We start from the raw sequence: 26,193 nt of genomic DNA, 5'->3' as shown, positions 1-26,193 counted from the left end.
AACCATATTAAGAAGTTAAAGTCAGCCGGGCGTTGGTGGCGCACGCCTTTAATCCCAGCACTCGGGAGGCAGAGGCAGGAGGATCTCTGTGAGTTCGAGGCCAGCCTGGACTACAGAGTGAGTTCCAGGAAAGGTGCAAAGCTACACAGAGAAACCCTGTCTCGAAAAACCAAAAAAAAAAAAAAAAAAAAAAAAAAAAGAAGTTAAAGTCAATAAAACAAAACAGGAATGCATTAAGATTTCCTGAGCTACCAACCCTACTCTTCTTGCACACTGTATCCAAGATTTTCATTTGCTCTTCATTAGCAGACAAGTTCTTTGCCACCAGTTTTCTTTTATATTTCTGATTATTCCTCAAGTGCATTAGGCATGTTCTCAGAACAAGACTGCATGAACATGTCTGCTTCTTTCTCACCCTACGTGAGGCAAAACCTGAACAAGGAACATCTGCAAGTCAACCTGTACACTACACAGGAGACCCCAGATGACATTACTTCATTTGCATTGAGTCTATGCATAGATGCCTGGTCAATGGCAATTTTTAGGGAAAACTGTGAATTTTATTTAATGAGTCTTGGAGGAAAAATTTTTTAATGTACAAAAAATGAATCTAGAAATGTTACATCACCTGATAATAGCAAAAGAAAAACAAAACCATCACACCACCACCAACACAACAACGACAAAAGAATTGAAAGATGAAGGCAAACAAGCAGATGAAGAAGTGACTATGTTGTACCATGAAGACATCCTTCTACTATAACCAGTGTCTTGCAACAATCAGAGGTGTGTAGGTAAAAAATGGGAAGATTTGGTGAATGGTTTTTGGTAATCTCTGGACATAATAATAACACTGATCCTGTTGCTCAATATCCCACAGATTACAGTTCCACTGGAGTTAAATTAGGAGTGTGTACACAATTATTTTCCAACAGTCCAAACTAGAAGATGTCTCATTCCTTCAGGGACAGGAAATACACAGTCTGTGGATTACTGTGAAAAGGAGACAAGATACTTCAAAAGGGTAAAAAGGAAATATGTTCACAAATATAAACTTATTTTTATTTTTTAAACAAGGTTTATTTTTATTTTAAGTATCTGAGTGTTCGGCCAACGTGTATGTGTGTGTGATTTGTGTGCTTGGTGCATGTAGATGTCAGAAGAAGTTGTCAGATCCACTGTACCTGGTGTTACAGATGGTCGTGAGTCACTATCTTAATCAATGTCCCAGTGCTGTGAAGAGACACCATAACCAAGGTAATAATTACAGAGGAAAGCATTTCATCAGTAACTGTTTACAGTTTCAGAGGTTTAGTTCATTATCATCATGCTGGGAAGCATGGAGGCATGCAAGCAGACATGGTAGCTGAGAGCTCTACATCCTAATTTATAGACATCAAGAAGAGAGAGTCACAAGCCCTGGCTAGGCCTTCTGAAACACCAAAGCCTACACTCTGTGACAAACATGTCCAATAAGGTCTCACCTCCTAATCCCTCTCAAGTAGTCACACTCCCTAATGACCAAACATCCAAATATATGATGTTTTGGGGGACCGTTCCTACTCAAACCACCATAGCCACCATGTAGGTGCTGGGAACCTAACTGGGTCCTCTGCAAGAGAACAAAGACTTCTTAACCATGGAGTCATATCTCCAACCTCTCTTGAGTGATTCTTAAAAACTCACTTGTTGGAGCTCTCCCATCAAGATTGTGGAATAGGTCACAAGAGACAGTTTCAACCAGTACAGATTGATACGTGTCACACCATATTTCCATTTCAGGTATTGGCTGAGCATGCGTGTATTGTCATTGAACCCTTCTGTTAGGTCATCCACACAGAGCATAACCTTTAGTGGACCATAAGGAAGTCATTTGTGAACTACTTCAACTCAACTTAACCAACCAATTTGGATGTCCAATTTGATATTGTCTATGTATTGATACAATATTAGATACTTTACAGTCTTATCATCTATTACCTTCATAGAGATTGAACTTTTTCAGGACCTGACAGCTAATTTAATAATATACTTTGAGATCACTTAAAATTTATGCTGATACCCTACTACATATACTGTTTTGATTAAAAAGCCTTTAAGACAACAATGTCACAAACAACTTCACTAACCTTTGATTTCCCATGTAATGCGCTTTTACAACCTAAGCTAATGCACAATTTTAATCTTAAATTATATATCCTTCCATGCCCCTGATTCAGTAATGCATGGGTGTGTTGTGGTAATTATTTGCTGAGAACAGCCCATAGGTTGGAAGCAATTCTATAAGTAAATATCGCCTATTAATGTTGCAAATAACACAGAGATATAACTTGGTAGTGCATGCTTGCTGTACTTTTTTGGTATTCTGAGGTTTCAGTGTTTGTCGGGGCCAGTAAATTATTTCCTCCCCTCCATAAAACTCTTCTAAAGATTTCTGTAAAGAGTCCTTCATCCATTGTCCATGCCATGCTTTCTGTGCTGTCCAATAAATACAGAGCTAAGTCCTTTGTTAGGGACACATACACAAGCAGTAGGTACACACAGGTTCACAAGTACAGATGACCAACATACCATCACATACCACAGAGAGAGAGAAGGCACAGGGGAAGAAGTGAAAAATTCAAGCTTGGGCTTGTGACACTAACATATTCTGGTCCTATGGGTGTATTTTTAAAACACTTCACTGACACTAGGAATACAAAAATAATAGTGAGCAATGCCCATTAATAATAAAGTATAAGGCAAATATATACAGAAACCACAAATGCTGCAAAAATGATAATAAAAGAAATACATGGGGAATTTTAGTTTATCTAGGGATGATGTGATTTATTTTCTTCGTCAATTTTGTTATTAAATGTGATCATTCATCTTCTAGGATATACACAGGGTTCCACAGAGAGAAATATGCATGTTTATATATTTATAAATGGGGCTTGTGTGCAAAGATTCAATGTGTTTTGCAATATAGACAGCCCCATAAACATCAAAGGACATTTAATGTCAATCACTCTATTGCATTTCTGACAAATATCTATGACCTCTGGTCTTAACAAGAACATTTGTTTAGTTACTTATTAATTTTCTAGGGAAAAGAACTAAAAAGAAATCAAAATGTGGGTTAACATGAACTATTATGAACTGTCAACTGAAGAGTTCACTCATATTCTCCATATCATGGAAGATACACTGTTGATCTTTCTACTAGCACTAGTAACTGCTCCACCCCCTTTCCTAGCACATAAATACTGCACAGTGTCTTCATGGATTCACACCTGAACTTAGAAGGAGAACTCATGTCCTCACCTACTAGGAAAAGAGAGATTTCTTGAAGGAAAAGAGCAATGGACCTGATTCCAAACTTTTCCACAGAGACATGGGCACTGCTGGCTACCATCCTGGTGCTCCTCTACCTGTGAGTAATTGATTAGATGTCTCTCTTTTGTGGGCTCAGAGGTGAATAATTCTCAGGCCCCCTTTCCCTGTCAGAAAATCAAAAGGTATAATCCAATGAAAATTCATACTCCCACAGCTGAACACATTTCTCCTGTAACCTAAATGATTTAATTCACTGTGCTTTTCAGCCAAGTGTTTTTTCAATAATGTTAAAAGTCCAACATTGGGAGACAATCTGGAGCACGCTGAAAATGATTGCAGTCCCTGTTTCTCTTGTTGTTTTCTGTCATTAGTTTGTCACATTGGGATAGGAAGGTGTGCAGAATATTGAAGCCACAATGAGGGAAACGACACCTGAGATGTTACTTAGACTCAGGCCTGTCTGTCCAGAGAGTATTGTCACAGAGATTGTTGGATTACTGACAGTAAACTAAGTGCCTGTGGCTGATCATCTAAGTACAGAAAACGGCCGTTGTACTTTCTAGGGTCTAGGGAGAAACAGAACGGAGAGATTATGCTTTCCGTAGTTCATTGCCTCATGAGTTTATATGGATAACACATTGAGCTATTTGAGATTTCTGGGAAAGATGGGAACAACTATTCTTTGACCTCAGTAGGGCACAACTGACAGATCAGTGTGGCCATTCCTCCAAAGTCTACCCTGGAGAGACATGAGTTTATGAAGTTATTACAGGAGTGTGTTTGAAGGGTTACTTGGAGGAACATGAATGGTTCAAAGACAACTGTAGCATCAAAACCCCACACCTGAACAGAGGACTCCCAAAATTGGTATCTTAAAAAATATATTTTTATATTGCCCCTATGAATGTTTTGCATGAATGTATGTATCTGTATCATATGTATGCCTGATGCCCATGTAAATTAAAACAAGGCATTGGATTCTCAGGGACTGGAATTATATACTGTTGTTAGCTCTCATTTGGGGGCTAGAAAAAAACATGGGCCATCAGCAAGTGCAGAAAATGCTCTTGCCTGCTGAGCCATCTTCCCAGTCCAAAAACTGCACTTGGGAAGTTCTGCACACATTTCAGTCTGAGAAACAGGAAAGGATAGAGAGTCTTGTCATGGGGCTCTGTTGGTGGACTATATTCCCCCTCTGAACAACCACACTATTTACTGCTTACTAATGTTGAGGATGGATCATGTGGATCTTGCATTGCAGGTTACTCACACTGATAATATGTGACTACTTCCTAAGTCTAGTGAGTCCTTTAGCAACATCCAAACTCAAGTTTATAAAGTTTTATTACATGCTAACTCTAAGACTGGGACCATCAAGTGTTAACCTAAAAGTTTATAGTAAGATGGTATATGAAGGGGATTAGTTCTCTGAATTTTTATGTTGTATTTTTCCCACTTGTTACCTCACTGAAAAATTCTGGTAATTCTCAATATTTGCATCCAAGAATATATATATCATATACATATATCATATATATACTCACATATACATGTATATCTACTCATATAATACATATTGAGTCAATAATATACATGAATTAGTGTATATATGTAGATATAACTATGTATATTTTTATATTGCAAGTGGGAATATGTGTATTTATGTATGTGTATGATTATGAATATTTACGTGTATGATTAACAAGCCCATGATCTGACTGACTTTCTCCTCCATGCTTTAGGTATGGAACTTCTTCTCATGGACTTTTTAAGAAGCTGGGGATTCCTGGCCCAAAACCTCTGCCTTTTGTTGGGACGATGCTTAACTACAGGATGGTGAGTGCTGTTGGGTTCCCTGCTTTGCTTCTGTGAGTGTCACTTACACAAATATTAAACCCCATGTCAGTTCATCCATTCTAATGGACATTGGGATCAATTGTAAGGCTTTCAGCTGGCAGAATTGTTTTTGTCACACCCACATCATTGCCAGGTTACCCTTGAGTTTTACTAACATCTGTTTGTGACCTCAGGTTTGCGGCAGGTCATATATGACTTCAGGTTTGTGTCAGGGCAGGTGAGGACCTTGGCTGTTAGCACACTAGGACCTGAAGTTAAATGCTGATGTGTAGACTTTGAGAGCATCAAAGATTTCGTTTCCTTTTTAGTACAGATTCCAGAAAAGTACAGTTATTCTTAATTAGTATTTAAAGAAATACATGTAAGGCCACTGAGTAGCACCTCATCAAACTGAGTGATTTATTCAAATCTAAGTTAAGTAATAATATTTATACTCCTTGCTGGGTATCTATAGAGCATACCTACTAGGAAGCACATAGTTACTTTTGGGGACTATGCACATACTTTAATCCTCAATTGAACTGTTTAATCCCATTATTACTTCCAAGGCTCTAGCCAAGCTTTTGCCACCTACAAGAAGATTTGCCTTTACTCCTTTTCACTTCAAGGTACAACCCTATGCATGAGTCTAAAGAGCAGGAATATGGGAGACTAGATGATGTTGCCTATAAAATAGACCATGAGTTTTGTTTCTTGAAACAGAAGCAGAATCATTTATACAAAATCATTAATAAAAGCGTAAGTTGACAAATCTGTGAAAAATATACATGTAGTATGTGAAATATATATATGTATATATATATAATTGTATATGTATATACATATACATGTACCTATATAATAGGGACTGTGAATTTACACAGAGCATTTCTGGATGCTTTCTGAAGGTTGGAATCTTGGCCTGTCCTTCCTGAGCTCCTGCGCAGGAGCAATGCCTACATGCAGGCTGCACTCTTGCAAGATTTGCTTTTCTGAATTCTCATAGTTTACTTATTAGATCTTAATTCTTCAAAACCAAGGATTCCATTGCATAAGTTACTAAGAATACCATGGTTTGCTCCCAATTGAAAATGCAATAACTTCCTTGTCATTTTTGGATGAACTCTTCCTTATGTAGTTTTTGAAATACACTTCTTGGGTTTTTGTTTGTTTGTTTCAAGTAGTGTCTCCTGTAGACAAGATTAGTTTCAAACTTGCTGTTCAGAATTTGACCACAGATTAATCTTACTCAGTACTTGGATATACCATGATATCCTATTTATAGGTGACTAGGTATTAATAGGGATGTGGTTATACTATGATGACCCAAAGCTGCAAGAATAAGAGTCACAAAAGGTGAGGCTTTGTAAGGGAGTACCAAGGGAAAGAAATAAAAAAAGACAGGACCTGAGACTTGGAGGTCTTGCATAAGCTGATGACTTACACCAAGGAAGTTTATTAATCAGCATAGATTCTTACATACTTACTATTTGCGTGAGGAAATGGCCAAGGTTAGACAATGTTGGCAAAGAGAACCCAGGATACCTCAGACACAGCTGCCTTATGACTGATAACCACAACCCAAGGAAAAGATTAGGATCCCCATAAAATACACCCAAAACTTCTTAGAGGCCCTGGCCCCAGACCCAGAGAGGAACTTGTCAAATCTGTTTCTGGAACACCACAGAACTGTAAAGCCTTTTGTTCTTTAACAATGGTGTCTGAGAAAACTTTGAATTAGTCTGTTTCAAAAAGGAGTCCCCCCCCCCCCAGACTTTTTGTGTTTTACGGCCAGATGAGTCATTTGTGTCTAAATATTTAAGAGCCTAAAAAATGCTTTAAACCAGCAAATTACTCCTAATGTTATCAGATGGATTATCAACACAAGTAATCTGAGGATAATAGTGAACAAATGTTTAACAGTGTTAAGGAGATTGCATGTAGCAGTTTGTGTAATAAATCTTTGGCTGACTCCAAAGGGGAACGGAATGTGTAATGAGTATGGCACATGCCAGTAACTATTTGCTTAAGGGTTACAAAATCTAATATAATATTCTGATGTTGTCATATTACCTGAAAATGATTTTAATTATCTCCTACTTCCATTCACATTCACCATAATTTAAAGGAGCAACACATCTAAATCTAGCAGGACACTGTAAAGATAATTAACTTTGTATTGCTTTAGCTGTATCTCCCAGGCTCAATACACAAACTTTCAGAGCATTTAACTTAGCTTCTAGTTGTGGTTTTTATTTTTATCTATGTTTATCTAAGCTACAGAAGTATTTTAAGGAATCTGTTTAACAAAATGGGCAGTTTGCACTTGTTGGGCAATGGACACTGGGGAAGTGGCCTCTGACTGGAGAGCTGTAAGTACTGCAAAAACTATAGTTAAAATAAAATCCAGAAACATATTTTTAGTAAAATCCTGATGTAGTTCAAAGAGAATGCGTTGTCCAAAGTCCCCATACTTAAAGGATCATTAGGTTACATAGGAACCATAGCAAAGCAAGACTATTAAAGTAAAGGAAGGCCCCCATGAGCAAAGGCATCTACACAATTAGTGAGGATACAAGTAATACATGTAATTTTGAAGTATACTCCCCTTTATTTAATAGAGGGATTCTGAGTCAGTTAGATTTATGGAGTTTTAACAGAATAAGTGAGGTCAAATATAAAATGATATGCCATGGTTTGTCATCTTCTCTAATAATCCCATATGTCACCCCATTATCAGGGACAGTGGCTCAAAACCTAATGTTTTCCTTTAAAGATAGTATAAACAGGACGTGGCTAATGAGACGAGTTTAGGATGTTTTACTCATTCAGACCAGGTGGGCCCCTCAAAGACAACTCCACCAGTACCTCAGATCATCCATTCAGAGGTAAGAAGTACTTTAGAATCATGGAACAAGCCACACAAGGTGAATTCCATTCTGAAGCAGGGCACAGGAAAGTCACTAAATTCTGGGAAATGTCCATCCAATGGGGTAACTGGTGGATGATCAGAATGATGAATGAGTTGGTGATGCTTGGTTTTTGATCCCATGTGGACCCTTGAGTCACTCACAAGAGAAGAACATAGTCATACTGTCCCATCAATGACAAACAAATAGGAATAACTTATGATCTACCAATATAGTTAAAGTGAGTAGTACCAGGCAACACATGTGAAACATCAGCATTGCAAAATAAACAAATGTATCATTAGTAAATACTCTAGTAGATAGATCTTCCCTTGTGATTGGATAAGCCAAAGGGAATGTAAGGTACACAGGCCCAGTAGACTTCTATACTTTCCAGAGTAAGTTTAGAGGTTGAGGCAATGCAAAAGAAATCTACATTCTGAGAAGACTTAGCTGAAACATTCAACATATGAGGAGTTACTTCTTGAAGTATAACATTAGGCACCCCAGAATGCTCTCACCTAGGCACAGTATCTGTTTCTGGGATTGTGTACCTCCTATAAAGTAGTATTAAAATTTTTGAATCAGCCGGGCGGTGGTGGCATACACCTTTAATTCCAGCACTCGGGAGGCAGAGGCAGGTGGATCTCTGTGAGTTGGAGGCCAGCCTGGTCTACAAAGCAAGTTCCAGGAAAGCTCAAAGCTACACAGAGAAACCTTGTCTCCAAAAAAAAAAAAAAAAAGAATCAAAAGATTGGCAGGATATGAAGTACAAAGCTGGCCCATAAGGTCAAAGAGAGCTACTTGTCAAGAGTAAATGAAGACCCAAAGTGAATCAAATAGTGAAGATGTTAAAGGGTGAACTATCAAGTCAATTTATTACGGAATAAATTGATGGGCTTGAGGATTCCTGTTTTCTGGATAAGCTAAGCAAGGATTTCATAATAAGTCAAGGGACAGCCAGCATCAGTGGGCAGAAAAATCCATTCTATAGGTCTCCTAGGTTGCAAGAGTCAGCCAGGCTGAGCTCTGGGAAACCAATCGATGAGAGAGAGGAGGGATTCTGCAGTTGGGGGACATCGAGATCATGATGGAAGTACGTGCAGAGATGACCGGTCACACTAGTGCAAGCCTATGAACAGTGGACTGGTGCCTGAGGAGCCCCCATGGGACTGTACTAGGCCCTCTGGATATGGAAGAAGGTTGTTTGGCTCGAACTCTTTGGGGGGCACCCAGGCAGGGGATTGGGATCCATCCCTGTTGCACTGGCAGGCTTTTGGGAGCCCAGTGCCTGTGGTGTGATGTGCTTGCGCAGCCTTGGTGCATTGGGAAGGGGCTAGTACCTGCCTAGGCTCAGTGTGCCAGGCTATGCTGACTCCCCATGGGAGACCTTGATTTGGGGCATGTGGAGTGGCTTGGGAGAGAGGGCTGGGGTTGGAAGGAGGGAGGAAGTGGGATCTGTAGGTGGTATGTGGAGTAAGTACAAAATTTCTCTCTCTCTCTCTCTCTCTCTCTCTCTCTCTCTCTCTCTCTCTCTCTCTCTCTTGGTTTTTCGGAACAGGGTTTCTCTGTGTAGCTTTGCACCTTTCCTGGATCTTGCGCTGTAGACCAGACTGGCCTCAAACTCACAAAGATCCGCCTGCCTCTACCTCCCAATTGCTGAGATTAAAGGCGTGAGCCACCACCACGCAGCTCAAAATTTCTTAATAAAGAAAAATGAAAAGAAATGTAAAAAAAAAAAATCAGCCAGAAGGATATGTTGGAGTAGCTAATAGTATAGGAGATAGAAGAAGCTTTGTGTCAATACTTGTCAACTGTGCATGAGTGATGATTCAATATAACAATTGTAATGTGTTTGACTCTTAGGAATAAGCTTTCTAGAAGAGGAGTCGTTATCTCCTCTTAATATGAAAAAATAGAGAGTCAAATCTTTTGTAGTATGTTTCAGGGAAGATATAAGCCAATTCATATTTTCTAAGATCTTTTGAAAATCAATAAATGTTAGTAGTTACATGTGGATCTTTGCGGGCAAATGGTACTGTCCTTTATAATATGATCTAAATAAGAAAAGGGAGGTTTAATATGTGATTTCTCCAAGGAAATTTCCAGCTGTGTCTGTTCTAAGTGATGGTGGATGGTGAGAAATAACTGAATGATTAGATTGTCAATAGGTACAGAAATCCCCTAGGTAGTAAATAATCATGAAAGAAGGGTACCTTTTTCTAACTGTGAGTAAGATTTGAGCAATAAATTGTTGGCACAAGTTGGGGCTCTTGGCCATACCATGTAGTAGCATCTTCCATTGATCTTTCCTCATGAGTTTTGGAAAACTAGAGGAAGGAAGGCTAAAAGGAAAATGAGGAGAGTCCTTAGAGGACAGGGTTTGGCTCAGTTAAACAAGTAGGAGCCAATTCAGGTGATATTATTACTTCCCCAGCAAAAAGGAAGTTTCTCCTAATTCTCTGAAGTATCATGAAGTGAAAGTAATTCAAGAAATTAAGGTACCTCCTGCTCCTCAGGTACTAAAATATCTCTATTTTGTGACATTTTATTTTTATCTTGTGTCCCCGTTTCTGTTGGAGTATTTTGGCTATATCTACAGGGTTGTTGAATTACAAATGAATCATATTCAAGCTGTGGATATAATTAATCATGTATAAAATTCAATAGCACAATCCCAAAATAGGAAACTCATGTGGCCCTCATAGGTGATATTTTGTCTTTAAACTTCCACCTACATGTTCCCATGTCTTTAAATTTACAGAATCTTATTCGGGGAACCAAGGGTATATTTTTTAATGAAAGTAAAGAATTTATCTAAGTACCATAGTGATACATGTCAAAGTAGAAGCCAATGAAACATGTGAAAGAAAAGAAATTGTTTTTTTAGAATCTTTTCCTCCCACGTTTTACTCTCAGCTATTCTTCATCCTTTCTTTCTTACAGGTCCCCACGTCTGACTCTTTTTGAACATTTAGCACATTAACACTCATTCTTAGTGATTTCTAGTTATCTTGAGCCCTGTATTGAGTACCAAATTATGTGAACTGGAAGAAATAAGGATCCCAATGGTCAAGGTGATGAGATGTTTCAGGAGAGGACCATGTATGACAAATAAAGAAGACATGTATCTATGCCTAAGAGGTCTTGCATAAAATGATGAGTTATATCAGAAGAGTATTAAGCAGAAAACTTCCTACATGGTATATGTAAAAGGGAAATGGCCAAGTCTAGCACACAACTAAATCATAAAAGGCTGGCAAAAAGAACACATATATCCATACCTCAGTCACAGATGCATTAGGACTAAAGCACAGACCAGGAAAAAGTCAAATCTCCATGAAACTACAACCTTCATACTTTTGAGAAACTGACTCTAGCCCTAAACTGGTTCTTGCCAATTCAGTTCCTGGACAAGGACCCAGAAGTAATGTTCCCTCTGTAATTTCATTAGGATCTCTGAGAATACTTTAGTTCAGTCTGCCTCTAAATACTAGGCTCTACACACTAGGCTCTGTCACCTGCCTGGAGACATAGTTTTGTATAGTTGACATTCACAGTACCTGAATATGGAATTCCCTTCTGTAGAATGCTTGCCTAGAATGGACAAAGCCCTGGGTTGAACCCAGCACCATAAAAACTGGACATAGCGACACAACCTGTAGTCACTAAATTCAGAATGATCAGAATTTCAAGGTCAGTTTAGATACATAGAGAGTTTGAGTCCAAACTGAGTTTTTAGGATTTTATCCACTAAAATTACAATTGGCACTTAATGTTTACATGGACTTTTTCCCAAGATTCAGAGATGAAAGTTCAAACCAAGCATTAACTTTTATGTTTTCTTTATGTGAGGCAGCATATCCTCATCTTTCCATATTGAACAGGGACACTAGAAGGCAAATTCATTTGCCTCTGCTTCCTTGTTTCTTTTCATTTAATATTATAAAAGGCAATTATGTAAATCTAATATGCTATATACATCAGTGTTGTCTTCAGTTTACTGACTATACTGAATCCCGGAGAAGTCATCAAGTGAGTGAAAGGGACAACAAGCAGTGAGATGCAAATAGATTTTTCACAGTCATGGCAATCTCCCTGACTCTGGGTGCCTGAGAGCACCCAAGGAGGGGAAAAGACAGTGTTTCAAGATTTCAGAGTCAAGACAAAACTAGAGAACTCCCAAAGATAAAGACAGTTGCTACTTTTAATAAAGAAGAAACAGTTTTGGAATGTACAATATCCAGAAAAGAAATCATGAATATCTTTAAATTCACCCTGTCAAGTGTCTCTTGTATATTCTTTTTTCTCTCAGAGAACTTGAAAGGATTTCCATTAATTGCTTGGTAGGAAAATCAAATAATGAGCCTGATGTCCTGGGGTTTGAGTCATTTGTTGCCAGTTTAGTGGCCAATACAGGTAGAAAAATAATGACTTTTCATTTCCTTTTCTTTTCCCAGGGCGTATCAAAATACGACATGGAATGCCATAAAAAGTATGGAGCTATGTGGGGGTGAGTATTCTGCAAATGTCCGATATGTAGATTGGTTATGATGTGACACGAAACTGCATGAGAGAACTCTGTCAGTCCAGAGTTAATTGCGTCACATTTTCCTGATTAAAGAGTCTGAAAGCCTGTCCTGCCAAGGGTTCCACAAGTATGTTGTTGCCCACAGTCTGAATTAAGATGAGGGCATTACAGGTAATGATTTGTCTGCATCCGTCGATGTTCCAAAGACACCTAGCCTTACTTTAACCCAATGTCTTATAAGGGTTCCTGCCTCCATTTATTCTTCCTTGAAACTTTAAAAAATTTTAAGATATGCATTAATTCAGATGCATGTAATATGTGCTCATAAATTCAGGAGAGTGTCCCCTGCCTATACTGATTTACACTTAGATAAAAGCAAAATTAATTTTACAAAAAAATATTTCCAGTAAACGTGAACTTTTCAAAGATAGGTTAAGGGAAAAATAGGCATACTTCCAGTTAATATTTTTGTCTAATTTAATGTATTATAAAGTATGTTTTTTTATTTTTATTACTTCATTTTTTGATTGAGGTTATAATATAATTGCATCCTTTCTCCTTTCCCTTTCCTCCTTCAAATACATCCTCTGGTTTTCATTAATTGTTGCTACATGACTATATGTATATATAAGTGCATTTCTATTCATAACTATGACCTATTCAGTCTGCATGGTGTTTTTTGTACATATGTTTTCAGGGTTGATCTTGTGGAATTAGGTAACCACTTTGTGTGCTCTTCCCTGGGGAAGACCATTTCTCTCATTCTCAGTAATCCTTACCTACTTGTATTTCTATCTATAGTTTTGAGTCATCCTGGGCCTTGCCCTGTTGTTTATATTTTTGAGACCAGGTTTCAATATATCCAACATTGGTCTGGAAGTCGCTATGAGTCCATATTGGCCTAGAAGTCTCTGTCTTCCATCTCTGCCTCCTGACTACTGGTCTTAGAGTTCTGAGATTCCAAATTTTGTTGAATTTTCTTTTACTTTTCAATTTTTGTTACATTTATAAAAGACACTGACAGCCGGGTGGTGGTGGCGCACGCCTTTAATCCCAGCACTCGGGAGGCAGAGCCAGGCGGATCTCTGTGAGTTCGAGGCCAGCCTGGGCTACCAAGTGAGTTCCAGGAAAGGCGCAAAGCTACACAGAGAAACCCTGTCTCGAAAAACCAAAAAAAAAAAAAAGACACTGACTTTTTAACTAAGTGTATATAGTTATTTCCTCTCAACACATACTACTCACTTTGAAGAAAAGTTGTTGGATATGTTATACCATGCTATTGACTTCTGGGCTTGTTTCATTTATTTATTTTTGGTGGATGGTGGTGGTGCACACCTTTTCTTTCTTTTTTTTTTAAAGATTTATTTATTATGTATATGGCATGTATGACAGCAGGCCAGAAGAGGCACCAGATCTCATTACAGATGGCTGTGGGCCACCATGTGGTTGCTGGGAATTGAACTCAGGACTTATTTTGTGTGATGGTTGAGCTAACTGGGGATTTGTCTAGAGCATCAGAAGAAGTGACATCACTATGCTATGTGCCACAAGCAAGGTGAAAGAGGTTTTGCCTCTTTCTCTCTTCTCATTCATCACCAGAAACCACAGTAATAATCACAGGGTCTGCTGAGCTCCGATGGCCTTGTGACCCAAGGCCATGGGCATGTTGTACTGCATTTCTTTTGGCCCCAAGGAAAAATTCCTTGAAACATTACTGCTTGTCAATTGTTAATAATTTGCCCTTAGGTGCAGTAGAGTAGCAGTGAGTAAACACCTGGTGTTCTTACAGAAGGCCAAGGTTCAGTTCACAGAAGCATGTATATATAGAACCAGAGGTAATCTCAGGATCAAAATGTAATCATCTCTGTTTTCCCAATACAGGATATATAATGGGCTGGTCCCTGTGCTGGTTATCACAAATCCAGATATGATCAAGAATGTGCTAGTGAAAGAATTTTATTCTAGCTTCACAAATCGACAAGTAGGTATTCTTTCAAATATGTGATGATTATACAAACCAAACATGTTATATATAGGAATATGTATATGTATATAAATATGCATACATGTATTCGATAACAATTATTTCAACAACCAGGCATGAATAAGAAAAAGAGAAGAACGATGTATGTGGAAGTATTTGAAAGGGAGAAATATGCAATTACATTATAATCTCAAAAATAAAAAAATTAAAATGCCAATACTCATTTAAAAATTTTATTATGATCCCATATAATCTAGCAGTTAGGATTCCTGGTTTTTACTCAGGGGGCTTAGGTTGCACTCCAGGTATAGGAACACCTGTATCTTTCAAAAAAAATTAACCAGGCTATGTTGCTGCACACTTTTACTCACAACATTAAGGAGGCAGAGGCATATGGATCCCTTTGAATTTGAGCCTAACCTGGTCTACAAATCAAGTTCCAGAATAGCCAGAGATACACAGAGGAACTCTGTCTTAAAAAGCAAAAACAAAAAAAAGTATTATGAGATGTTGGAGATGCTGCCCAGTGTAGCTTAAGTTTTCCTGCCTGGCCCACAGTCAGGACAAATCTCTCTCACCTGCCAGTCCCACAGTCGCTCAGACCCGACCAAGTAAACACAGAGACTTATATTGGTTACAAACTGTATGGCCATGGCAGGCTTCTTGATAACTGTTCTTACAGCTTAAATTAATCCATTTCCATTAATCTATACCTTGCCACATGGCTCGTGGCTTACCGGCATCTTCACATGCTGTTTCTCATCATAGCGGCTGGCAGTGTCTCTCTGACTCAGCCTTCCACTTCCCAGCTTTATTCTCCTCCTTGTCCCACCTACACTTCCTACCTAGCCAATGGCCAATCAGTGTTTTATTTATTGACTAATTAGCAACACATTTGAACATCCCACAGCACTTCCCCCCCCCTTTTTTTTTTCAAAAAGGAAGATTTTAACCTTAACAAAGTAAAATTACATATAATTTGGGAATTTGGGCGTAGCTTCTCTTACTACTTCCTGCTGGAGGGGGGCGCTGTATCTTATGGGGACACAAAGAAAATTTTAGAATTATGGAATAGTCCATGAGGGTATATCGTCTGAGCCAGTTGCCTTCAAACCATTCTGGATGTTGGATCTGGGCCTTTGTGTCATCAGAGACCTTTCATGGGGTCTTGGCTGGTCAAACCTGATGTATCTTAATCTGGAACAAATTCATAGCCTTTGGTTTTCTGTGGGAACAAAAGCAGAGTCTCCTTTCCAAAGCAACACATCCTTACATCCAAATTTTGAAGTCAAGGTATCTTTAAAATATACATATTGGTTTAACTCAACATCTTTTACGATCAAATGTTTTTCTGTAGTTAAAAATTTCAAAGACAACACAATCCAGATTCTCTGTGTAATATTCATCTTCACGTGGCTTATTTTTTATATTAATTTTACTGTCTCTTTAAAGACTTTATTTTTTAAAACTATGTATTTGTTTATATAACTGTATATATCATCTTTTTTTCTCTTTCAAGCCTATGTATATTTTACACACATTGTAAACTATTACATCTGAATCTGTCTTATTGTGAATCTATTGCTTTAAACTGCAGCAGCTGTGGCTGCTGGCTCCGCCCACCTCAGCTTCCCAACATGGCCGTGGTACTTTACCGACAGCTCTGGGAGCTATCGTGGGTCTATGCTTTTATCCAAGCAGCATGTAGCCCAGAAACCTCTTTTTTTTTTTGTACTAGCAAAGGCTAAATCCACCATGCAGCTTAATGTGCCACTTGCAGAGGCCTCATTCCCGCCATACTGCAGGTCGTGCGTGCACGCTAGGAACCCACTAGTAGCTCAAACCGGCAGCTGCCACTCATTTGAGAGAGACAATTAGGAAGCTGTTTTTAGCTCTGTTTTAGAATCTTTTATCTCAGTTTTTAGGTGGAAACTCTTGCCCCCACGTTGGACACCATTTGTAGCTGGAGTTTTCCTGCCTGGACCACAGTCAGGACAAATCTCTCTCACCTGCCAGTCCCACAGTCGCTCAGACCCGACCAAGTAAACACAGAGACTTATATTGGTTACAAACTGTATTATCATGGCAGGCTTCTTGCTAACTGTTCTTACAGTTTAAATTAATCCATTTCCATTAATCTATACCTTGCCACGTGGCTCATGGCTACTGGTATCTTCACATGCTGTTTCTCATCATGGCGGCTGGCAGTGTCTCTCTGACTCAGCCTTCCACTTCCCAGCTTTATTCTCCTCCTTGTCCCGCCTATACTTCCTGCCTAGCCAATGGCCAATCAGTGTTTTATTTATTGACTAATTAGCAACACATTTGCCATATAGAACATCCCACAGCAGCCCAGTGTTAGATTAACCTGACCCAGAGTTCAGTCTCCAGTACTGAACAAACATTTTATTATGAAATTCTTATGGATTCACTTTAATTTGCCAACAATTTACAAAGTATGCTATGAGTCTTCATGCTGTTTTGCCCAGGTGGGGGCTTCAACCTTTCCCAAGCAGAAATTCTCAGCACTCAGAGATAAACAAAACACTTCTTTTATTTGTTTTCAACCATTGTTTAAGTGGCCCAAACTTGCTGTCTAAGTGGGTACTCATGGTGGTCACTTCTCAAGGAGGAAGAGCAGATGTGACCTTGGTCATCAGATGATGTGCAATCGGTGTCACAGACAGAAGTTAGTAGTTCATTTTAGCAGCTCTGCTGTCTCAGGGCAGAGACTGGCTGTTACTGTCTCCTTATACTCTTGTCACCTCATAGTCCCTAAGGAAGCTCGGTAATCATAAATAAGATTAAATTTGGTGTTTTCCTTTCTCCTTCAGTTTTTCCTAGGCAGTTTACTTATTTACTTTATTTATTTTATTTGGCAGTGTGTTTAAGCTTTATTAGTAAATGTCAGTGGTTGCATTCAAACTCAGTTTGGTCTGATGACAGAGCTAAGATAATTTATCCACATTTATATACCTCCTTGTATAAACAGCTTAGAATGATACTTTTATAACTTTTTGATTAAAATACAAATATATTATTTGTTTATTCCCACTTATCCCTCCCCTGTTCCCACCTCAATTTCCTTTGGATAATATAAAATACTGAATCCCTGTGTCATTCAAGCATCCATAGTGTTATTTATCATTCCCTCTTCCTCTCCTTCTGTATTTTCCTCCTTCTTCCTTCTCCAGTTAAAAGTCCCTCCCATTTTCCCCATTTCTCCTTCATATTACCTGTGTCCGGTTATTTCCCTCTTAGGGGTTCCCCTTGTCATAGCCCCATTTTAGCTTCCTCCACTCTGTGAACACTCTGTTGTATACACACATCTGGAAATTGAGGGCTAGGTACCAAAGGTGTGAAATAACATGGGGTATTTGTCTTTGTGGGTCTGGGTTATGTCATTCAATATAATATTTTCTAGTTCCACTCATTTACTGTATGGTTTCAATTTTCTTTACACCTAATTTGTATTCATTTTATACATATACTGCATTTTCATTATCTATTCACTATCTATTAGTTGAAGGATGTTTAGGTTGTTTCCATTTCCTGGTAATTGTTTACAGACTATCAATGAACATGTCTGCAAAACATTTGTGGAGTAGGATGTTGTCTTTTTGAAGAAATGACAAGAATTGGTATAGCTGAGTTATGTGGTAAATTTATTTCTAGTTTTTTGAAGAATTATTCACAATGATTTTCAGATTGCATTAGTTTGCTATCACACTACCAGTGAATTATGATTCCATTTTCTCTGTGTGCTCACCAGCATTTTGTTGTTGGCTTTCTTGATTTTAGCCATTCTGAGATTGGTAGGATGAATATCAAAGTTGTTCTAATTTTTATTTACCTAATTTCTATGGGTAATGAACAATCAATATATATTTCTTAGACATTTTTATTTGAGAATTTTGTTCAACTCCATCCCCCTCCACCTTTGAGACAGAATCTCTGTACATAGCCCTGGTTGTCCTAGAACTCACTATGTAGACCAGACTGTTCTTAAAATCAGAGAGGTCCATCTTCCTCTGAAGCTGGAGTGCTGCTACTAAATGTGTGAGACACTATGCCCTTCTTTCATATCTCATTTTGAAAATGAGTTGCTTGTTTTCTTGAGTCTTTGTTTTTGGGCACCTTATAGATTTAGACATTAAACCTTTATCAGATGTATAGCTGGTAAAGATTCTCACTTTGTAGTGTTCATCTTCACTCAATTGACTGCTTCTTCTTCTATGCAAAGCTTTTTAATTGTATAAGGCAATATTTGTCAATTTTTTACCTTAATTTCCAGACAAATGGAGTCCTCTTTATACCTGTATTTTTTAGTGTACTGCTTCAGTATTTTTCTTGAATATCTAGCATTTCAGATTTTACACTGAGGTCTTTGAACCATTTGTAGTTAGTTTTTTTTTTTTTTGTAAGGTGATCGATATGGGTCTAATTCATTGTTGAAAATGGGGATATCCTTGTTTCATAGCATATTTTTGAAGATTCTGTATTTTCTCCAGTGTGTATTTTTGGAATCTTTGTCAAATATTAGGTGGCTATAATCATGTGTACTCATGTTTGAGTCTTTTGTTTTTTTCCATATATGTGTGTGTGTGTGTGTACATATATATGTTTTTGGACCAGTAAGATACATTGTTTATTAATACTGCTGTAGAACATATTTTAAAATCTTGAATGATAATTATTCCTGCATTGTTCTTATTATTAAGGATTTATGTGGCTATCCAGAATCTTTTCTGATTCCATATTGATTTTAGGATTTTTTTTCTTGTTCTGTGAAGAATGTTGTGGTGATTTTCTTGCTGTTGCCTTGAATGTGTAAACTGCTTTTGGTAGAATTATCATAATTCATTATTATGGTCAGTTCCACCATTCCAGAATCAAAGGATGTCTTTCCGTCTTGTAATGTCTCAATCTCTTTTTTCTGAGATTTAAAGCTTTCACTGTAGAGTTCTTTCCTCTATTTCATTAGGTTCATTTCAAGGTCTATTACATACTATGAAGGTATTGTGAGTGGAAATGTGTTCGTGATATTCTTCTCAACCTGCTGGTGTACATAAAGGCTACTGATTTTTGTAAGCTAACTTTGTATCCTGCCTCTTTATTGAAATTGCTCATCATTTCAACACTTTTTTCTGGTGGAAATACACACACACACACACACACACACACACACGCACACACACATATTCTGCATAAGGATAATTTGATTTTTTTCTTTTCTATAATTTTCTTCTCTTGCTATTTTGCTCTAGCTAGCACTTTGACGATTTTATTGAAAAAGAGTGGGGAGCGTGGAAAGCCCTGTCTCACTCTTGATTTTAATTTAATTTAATGGTATCGCTTGAGTTTTTCTCCATTGAGGATAAAGTTGGCTGTGAGTTTGTAATATAAAGCATTTATGATTTTGAACTATATATATTTTTAATGTCTATTTCTGTCATTCCTACACTCTCTAGGACTTTTATAATGAAGCCATGCTGATTTGTTCTCAAACACTGTCTCAAAAGTATCTCTACCAGTCTTGGAACTCAATATGTAGTCCAGGCTGATGTTGACCTCACAGATGTCTACCTGCCTCTCCATCCTGTGTGCTGAGCTTAAAGCACATAGCATCACTGTGTTGATTTTTTATCACTTATTTGTTTATTTATTTTTATAAGATTTATTTTTAATTTTAAAATTATGTGGGTATGTGCATATGAGTAATGATACTAATTCTTATTTTTATGTCTTTGTTGTTTCATATATGTGTGTACTATAAATTTTATTATGACATTATTGCAATAAATAGAATACATGCTAACATGGATATAAAATACATGAATATATATGTGTATTTTGCTTATATTCACTTCCTGTTACCTAGTCTTGTCTCTCTCACACTCTTACTGTTCCTCTTCCTGTCTTATTTTTCCTTCTACTCTAATGTTTTTCAAATATTTGGTGATTCAGGGAATTTAGTAATTACTGATTACAAGAGAACATATTAGAGAGTTATTTGCAGGAACATAGAGACCCTATCACTCTCTACACTGCTGATTCCCACTAGCTACTTATAAATCCTCAGGGAGTGACACAACAACATGGACCCTTCCCTTCTCCATGGTAGAATGCTGAAGGATCTTATCCTGTGAATGGTCTTGGGCCATTAATCACAATTGCTGGGATTTTAAGAGTGCAAAGACCTTTTCATGCCCAGAAGTGAACTTTTTATAACTGTCTACCTTTCCTGTATATCCTAAATTGTGTAAGAAACATTATTTATATTTATTTAAATATGTGTATGTGTTTGTGTGTATGAGTAAAGTATCCATGAAGACCTGAAAGAAGTATTGGATCCCCTGGTTCTAGGATTGCAGGCAATTTCCCCACCTGACTGGGGTTCTAGAAACTAAACTCAGGTCCTTGTCAAAAGCAGTATATGTTCTTAATAAGTGAGCCACTTCTGCAGTCCAGTCCTTATATTTCGTTTGTTCCTCTCTCTTTTTTAATCTCTCCTGAGCCTTTGAGTGAGTGAACTATATGTCACATTTAGGAGTGAGCATTTCAAAGACACTTTTTTTTACATTGCCTAGCTATAAATTTCTATATTAATCTTTGGCCATTGTAAAATGAAACTTCTAAAACAAATCTGACAGCAGTAATCTGAGGTTATAAATATAAGAATCTAGAAGGCAATTAGATTATAATCAGATTCCATTTCATAGCAACAACAGTCATGGTGATATTATGTTCCCCAATATATTGTGCACCCTAGTAAAATTATCTGGGGACAGACAACAGAACAGCCACTAGATAGACATAGAGGCCAGAAAATGGTGGCACATAACCTTTAATCCTAGCTTTCCAGAGGAGGCAGAGATTCATTGGGATCTTTGTGAGATCAAAGCCACACTGGAAACAGCCAGGCATGATAACACATGCCTTTAAACACAGGAAGTTGTGGCAGGAAGGAGAAAGGTATATAAGGCATGAGGACCAGGAACTAGACCCTTTTTAAGCTTTGAGCTTTAGCAGCAGTTCTACTGAGATTCATTCGGATGAGGACTCAGAGGCTTTCAGTCTGATCTTGGAAACAAGATCAGCTGAGAAGTTGGTGAGATGAGGTTATCTGTGGCTTGTTCTGTTTCTCTGATCTTTCAGCATTCACCCCAATATCTGGCTCCTGAGTATTTTATTAATAAGAACTTTACAGATTTGTGCTACAAACGTTAGTTTCTACACTAGTGCCTATGACATGCTTTTATCAGTTTTACAATGCTGCTTATGGAGAGAAGGCTCGCTCAGGCATTAAGAAAACTAACTGCTATCACAGAAGACCAGGGGTCAATTTCCAGTATCCACATGGTGCTGAAACTCATCTCTAAATCCAATCTCATTGGATCTGATGCCCTCTTCTGGGCACTTCAGGCACTACACATGTTTAGTAGAGATGTTCTACAGATATACATGGGAAATATTCTTGCTACTATTATCAGTTCCACAGATAGGGACGGTAATAATCCGAGCCTCTTTCCCATCTGTGATGAATTTTTAAAATTAGATTGATCTTCTAGAGTGCTAGTGGGGATAACCATAGCAACTGTGAGTCCATGTGAGTCATACCCATGTCATGCGCAGAGTCCAGCCCTTTGTGGCACTCCTCTGGTTCTAGCAGCCTTTTCACCATGTCCGCCATGTTCCCTGAACCTTGGGTGTGAGTGGTTGTAGGTACTCTGTCACTTTCAGTTTCCTTAAATTTTTTGTGTATAATCTTTATTTGTTCCACATAGTTAATAACATAACGTGAATATGGAAATATTTCTATTTCCAATGAAATGAAATCAACATGTCTTTTAGTTTATGTTTTCCCTTATTGCAATAGCTAGTCACAAGGTTGAGATGTAGTAAAAGGTGATAACAGATATTTTAAAATGGTTTCTTAATGATAAAACCAGGGTTTCTTTCAAAGCAAGGTGTTGGATGAAGATTTTATGTGATGTAGTTTTTAAGTTATGTATGAAAGTTCTGTCTCTCTATTAACATGTATTTATATCATTAAGAACTATTGAAATGTTCCAAGTTAGACTCAAATACAGGGGCATATGGTAGAAGGAACTTTCCATTGGGAAAAGAGAATTACAGTGGTCTTTTGCTTATATTTCAGTATACACAATCAAGGAGAGATATTTCTATGATATTCAATTAATGCTCAAGCTAATAATACCTAGTCATTCAGTATTTGTAATAATTTAATGATTACTATGTCATGTCACTTCTTTTCAAAATTTCTCAAGCTGAAGATACTTGTTAGTGCCAAACTGGTTTAAGGAAAAATTAACCAATATAGCCCTCTGTTGCTGAAAGTTTTCTTGTGTCCCTCCTTGTCCTCAGCTGCTCAGACCCAAGTAAACACATGCAGGCTTATATTTATTAAAACTGCTCAGCCATCATCTCAGGCCTACCACTGACTAGCTCTTACACTTAAACTCAGCCCATTTCTGTTAATCTATATGTTGTTACGTGTTCTGAGTGGTGTCTCCCAAGTCAGCCTTCCTCTTCCCAGCATTCTCCTTGTCTGCTTATCCTGCCTATACTTCCTGTCTGCCTACTGGCCAATCAGCATTTTATTTATCAACTAATCAGAGCAACACATTCACAGCATGCAAAGTGATATGACCCCTAAGCCCTCCTATATGTACCCTGTTGTGCTGGTTGCTTTTTGGTAACATGAAACAAACCTAGACATAGTTAGCAAGAGAAACCTCAGTAGAGAAATGCATCCATCAGCTTACATGTAGAAAGGCTGTGGAGCACTTTCTTTATTAGTGACTGAGCTCAACTCACTGTGGTTGGTGCCAAACCTGGGCAATTAGTCCTGGGCTGTATTTGAAACCAGGCTGAGCAAATCATGGTGAGAAGGCAGTAAGTGGCATTCCTCGAAAGCTTTGGCTTCAGGTCCTGCCTTCAGGGTCCTGCCTTGAGTTCCTGCCTTGACTTCTCTCAGTGTCAGACTGTGGCCTGAGAGTTGGAAGATTAATAAACCCTCTACATCACAAGTTGCTTTTGTACATTGTCTTTATCACAGCAATAGAAACCTAACTAAGAAACCTATGTTTTCTGTACTGACTTGTAGAATACTTTTGGTTTCCTACCTGTCTTTTCACATAGAAAGACATTTTTTTATACAGAAGGAATCATATTGAAATGAAGATTATAACATAATAGCTTTATCCTATAGAGATGGCTATATGTATCTTTAATTTTGAGGCATTTTACATATTTTATTTATCACAGATGTGCGCCTGAATGTATGTATGGGTACTGCATGTGTGCAGTACTCACAGAAAACAGAAGAGGGCATTAGATACTCAGAATTGTAGTTACTGGCAGTTGTGAACCACGTAAAGTGGTTGCGGGGAATTGAACCAGAGTCCTCTACAAGAGGAGCAAGTGGTACTAACCACTGAGCCATTGTTCCAGCCCCAGTTTGAGGAACTGTTATTGAGAGACTAGCATGAAATCTGCCACCTAGAAGAGGGTTAGTAGCTGTTAAGAAATGTTGTCTATTTCATATAGGCTTTATAACTGTTAAGATAACAAATCTAATGGAGGACAAAATCTATTTTTCTTGGTATTGTAGTCTCTTGGTCCACCTGGATTTATGAAAAAAGGTATAATAAATTCTAAGAATGAAGAATGGAAAAGAATTCGATCATTGCTGACACCAACCTTCAGCAGTGGAAAACTAAAGGATGTAAGTTAATGAAGAACATTTTATTGTAAATGTAATAGAATCTATTGGAGGACTGGTAGAAATAATATCATACTATTTAAAGAGATGTTGCTTTGATCATTACATTGCTAAGGATGGTCTTTGTATTTTGTTTCGTTGTGTTGGTTTTTTTGTTTTGTTTTGTTGCTGTTATTTTTTCTTAAGAGTACTTTTAAAAATATGATGATCTTTTTATAATTTCAAAAGACTTGTTATTTGGGGACTCAGATGTTGCCATTTACCAGGAGACTATGTTGTGTTTTGTGCTTAGATGTTCCCCATCATACAAGAATATGGAGACGCGGTGGTGAAAAACATGAGTCAGGAAGTAGAGAAGGGCAAGAATATCACCATGAAAGAGTGAGTAGTGATGCATGCATTCGCTGGGGACTCTGTGCCCCATCTGGAGACCTCCCTCTACCTGACAGGTAGCTAAAATTTTTCCAGATCAAGAGTAAGGAAGAGGCATGAAGTTACCCTGCTGTGAACCCACACATTAAATAAAACTTCCCCAAATACCATTTGAAACTCTCTCCCTTGTGTACATGAGACAAAATTAGGTTATCTATTGCCATCTTGTATGTTTTAGAAGACAGTTATATAGTTTAGAATGAAAGAAGCAAATTTAGGAAAGCTGCAGATGTGGGGATTAAGAAATGTGAGAGGAAGATTTATGTGCTACATCAGAGGTCATTGGTTTGGCAAGAATATTATAGCTGTAAGTTTCAACAATCTAAATCATCAGGAGTTGCTGAGTGTCTTAGAAAAATATCAGCAAGGAACAAATTTCTTCTGCCTCTCTTTCATCCAACTGAAGAGGGAGAAGTTTCTGGAAATGGTGTGGGTAGTAAAATTATGTTGAGTTCTGAAAATACCACAGTAGTATAATCAGGCTGTGTTGATGATACGGCAGACAAATTGTCACATGCTTCAGAGGTTGTATGAGTAACACATTATTAACTCACCTGCTTCTCTGCTCAGCATTTTTGGGGCCTACAGCATGGATGTGATCACTGGTACCTTATTTGGAGTGAAGGTGGATTCCCTCAACAATCCCCAGGATCCCTTTGTGAAAAATGCCAGAAAGCTTTTTATATTCGACTTTTTCAATCCATTCGTTTTCTCTGAAGGTATATAGTCTATTTTCAACGATATTAAGACCTTAGATTTTTTAAATTAGCATACAAGGTAAAGAGGTTCTTCATAGCATATCCATACACAATTATTATCTCCCTCATCTTACCTTCACTCTTGTATAATCTGGTTCTTTTATTGCCCTTTGAATTTTAATATCACATGTGTTTATCCATCATTGCCACATACTTTGTACTTTTTTGGTAACTATGAGATAATCAGGTGATTTCTGTCTTTGAACCATTAATGTCATGATTTATATTTTTCCATTGACATATATTGAATCATTCCTCCATCTCTTGAATGAAACTTGAATCAAAGTTAAATTAATATGATCTACTTCTAATATTTTTCTCGTTAATTTGTTATGGATAGTGTATTTATTTTAAAATGAATGTAGAAGTCACTCACAATTACATTGCAGGATTTATTCTGTGACATTGTATCTGATAACATTTGTTTTATGAAATGGACTGCACATATTGATGCATATATATTTACAGTAGCAATTTTGTGTGGGTGGATGGTTTTCTTAAAGTGTATAAAGTGATTTTCTACATCCTTGTGACTAGCTTTAAATTGATATTGGAATATTGATGCACACTTATTTCCTACATTGGTATTCAGTGGTTGGGTACATTTCTTAGAGTCAGGAAAAAGCATTATGCTTGCTAATCCCATCTGCTTGTCTGTGTATTATTTACTTATCTTT

At 37.7% G+C, this 26,193-nt stretch overlaps 1 pseudogene; it reads left to right on the top strand.

Moving 5' to 3' along the window:
• The first annotated feature begins 3,256 nt into the window (after positions 1-3,256).
• The window catches only part of LOC131897924 (cytochrome P450 3A13-like), a 41,065-nt pseudogene continuing 18,128 nt past the window's right edge, over positions 3,257-26,193 (top strand).

The sequence above is a fragment of the Peromyscus eremicus genome, chromosome 23 (assembly GCF_949786415.1).
Source record: "Peromyscus eremicus chromosome 23, PerEre_H2_v1, whole genome shotgun sequence".
Taxonomy (NCBI): Eukaryota; Metazoa; Chordata; class Mammalia; order Rodentia; family Cricetidae; genus Peromyscus; species Peromyscus eremicus.
The sequence above is the reverse complement of the archived record's forward strand: the minus strand, read 5'-3'. Positions and strand labels throughout refer to the sequence as shown.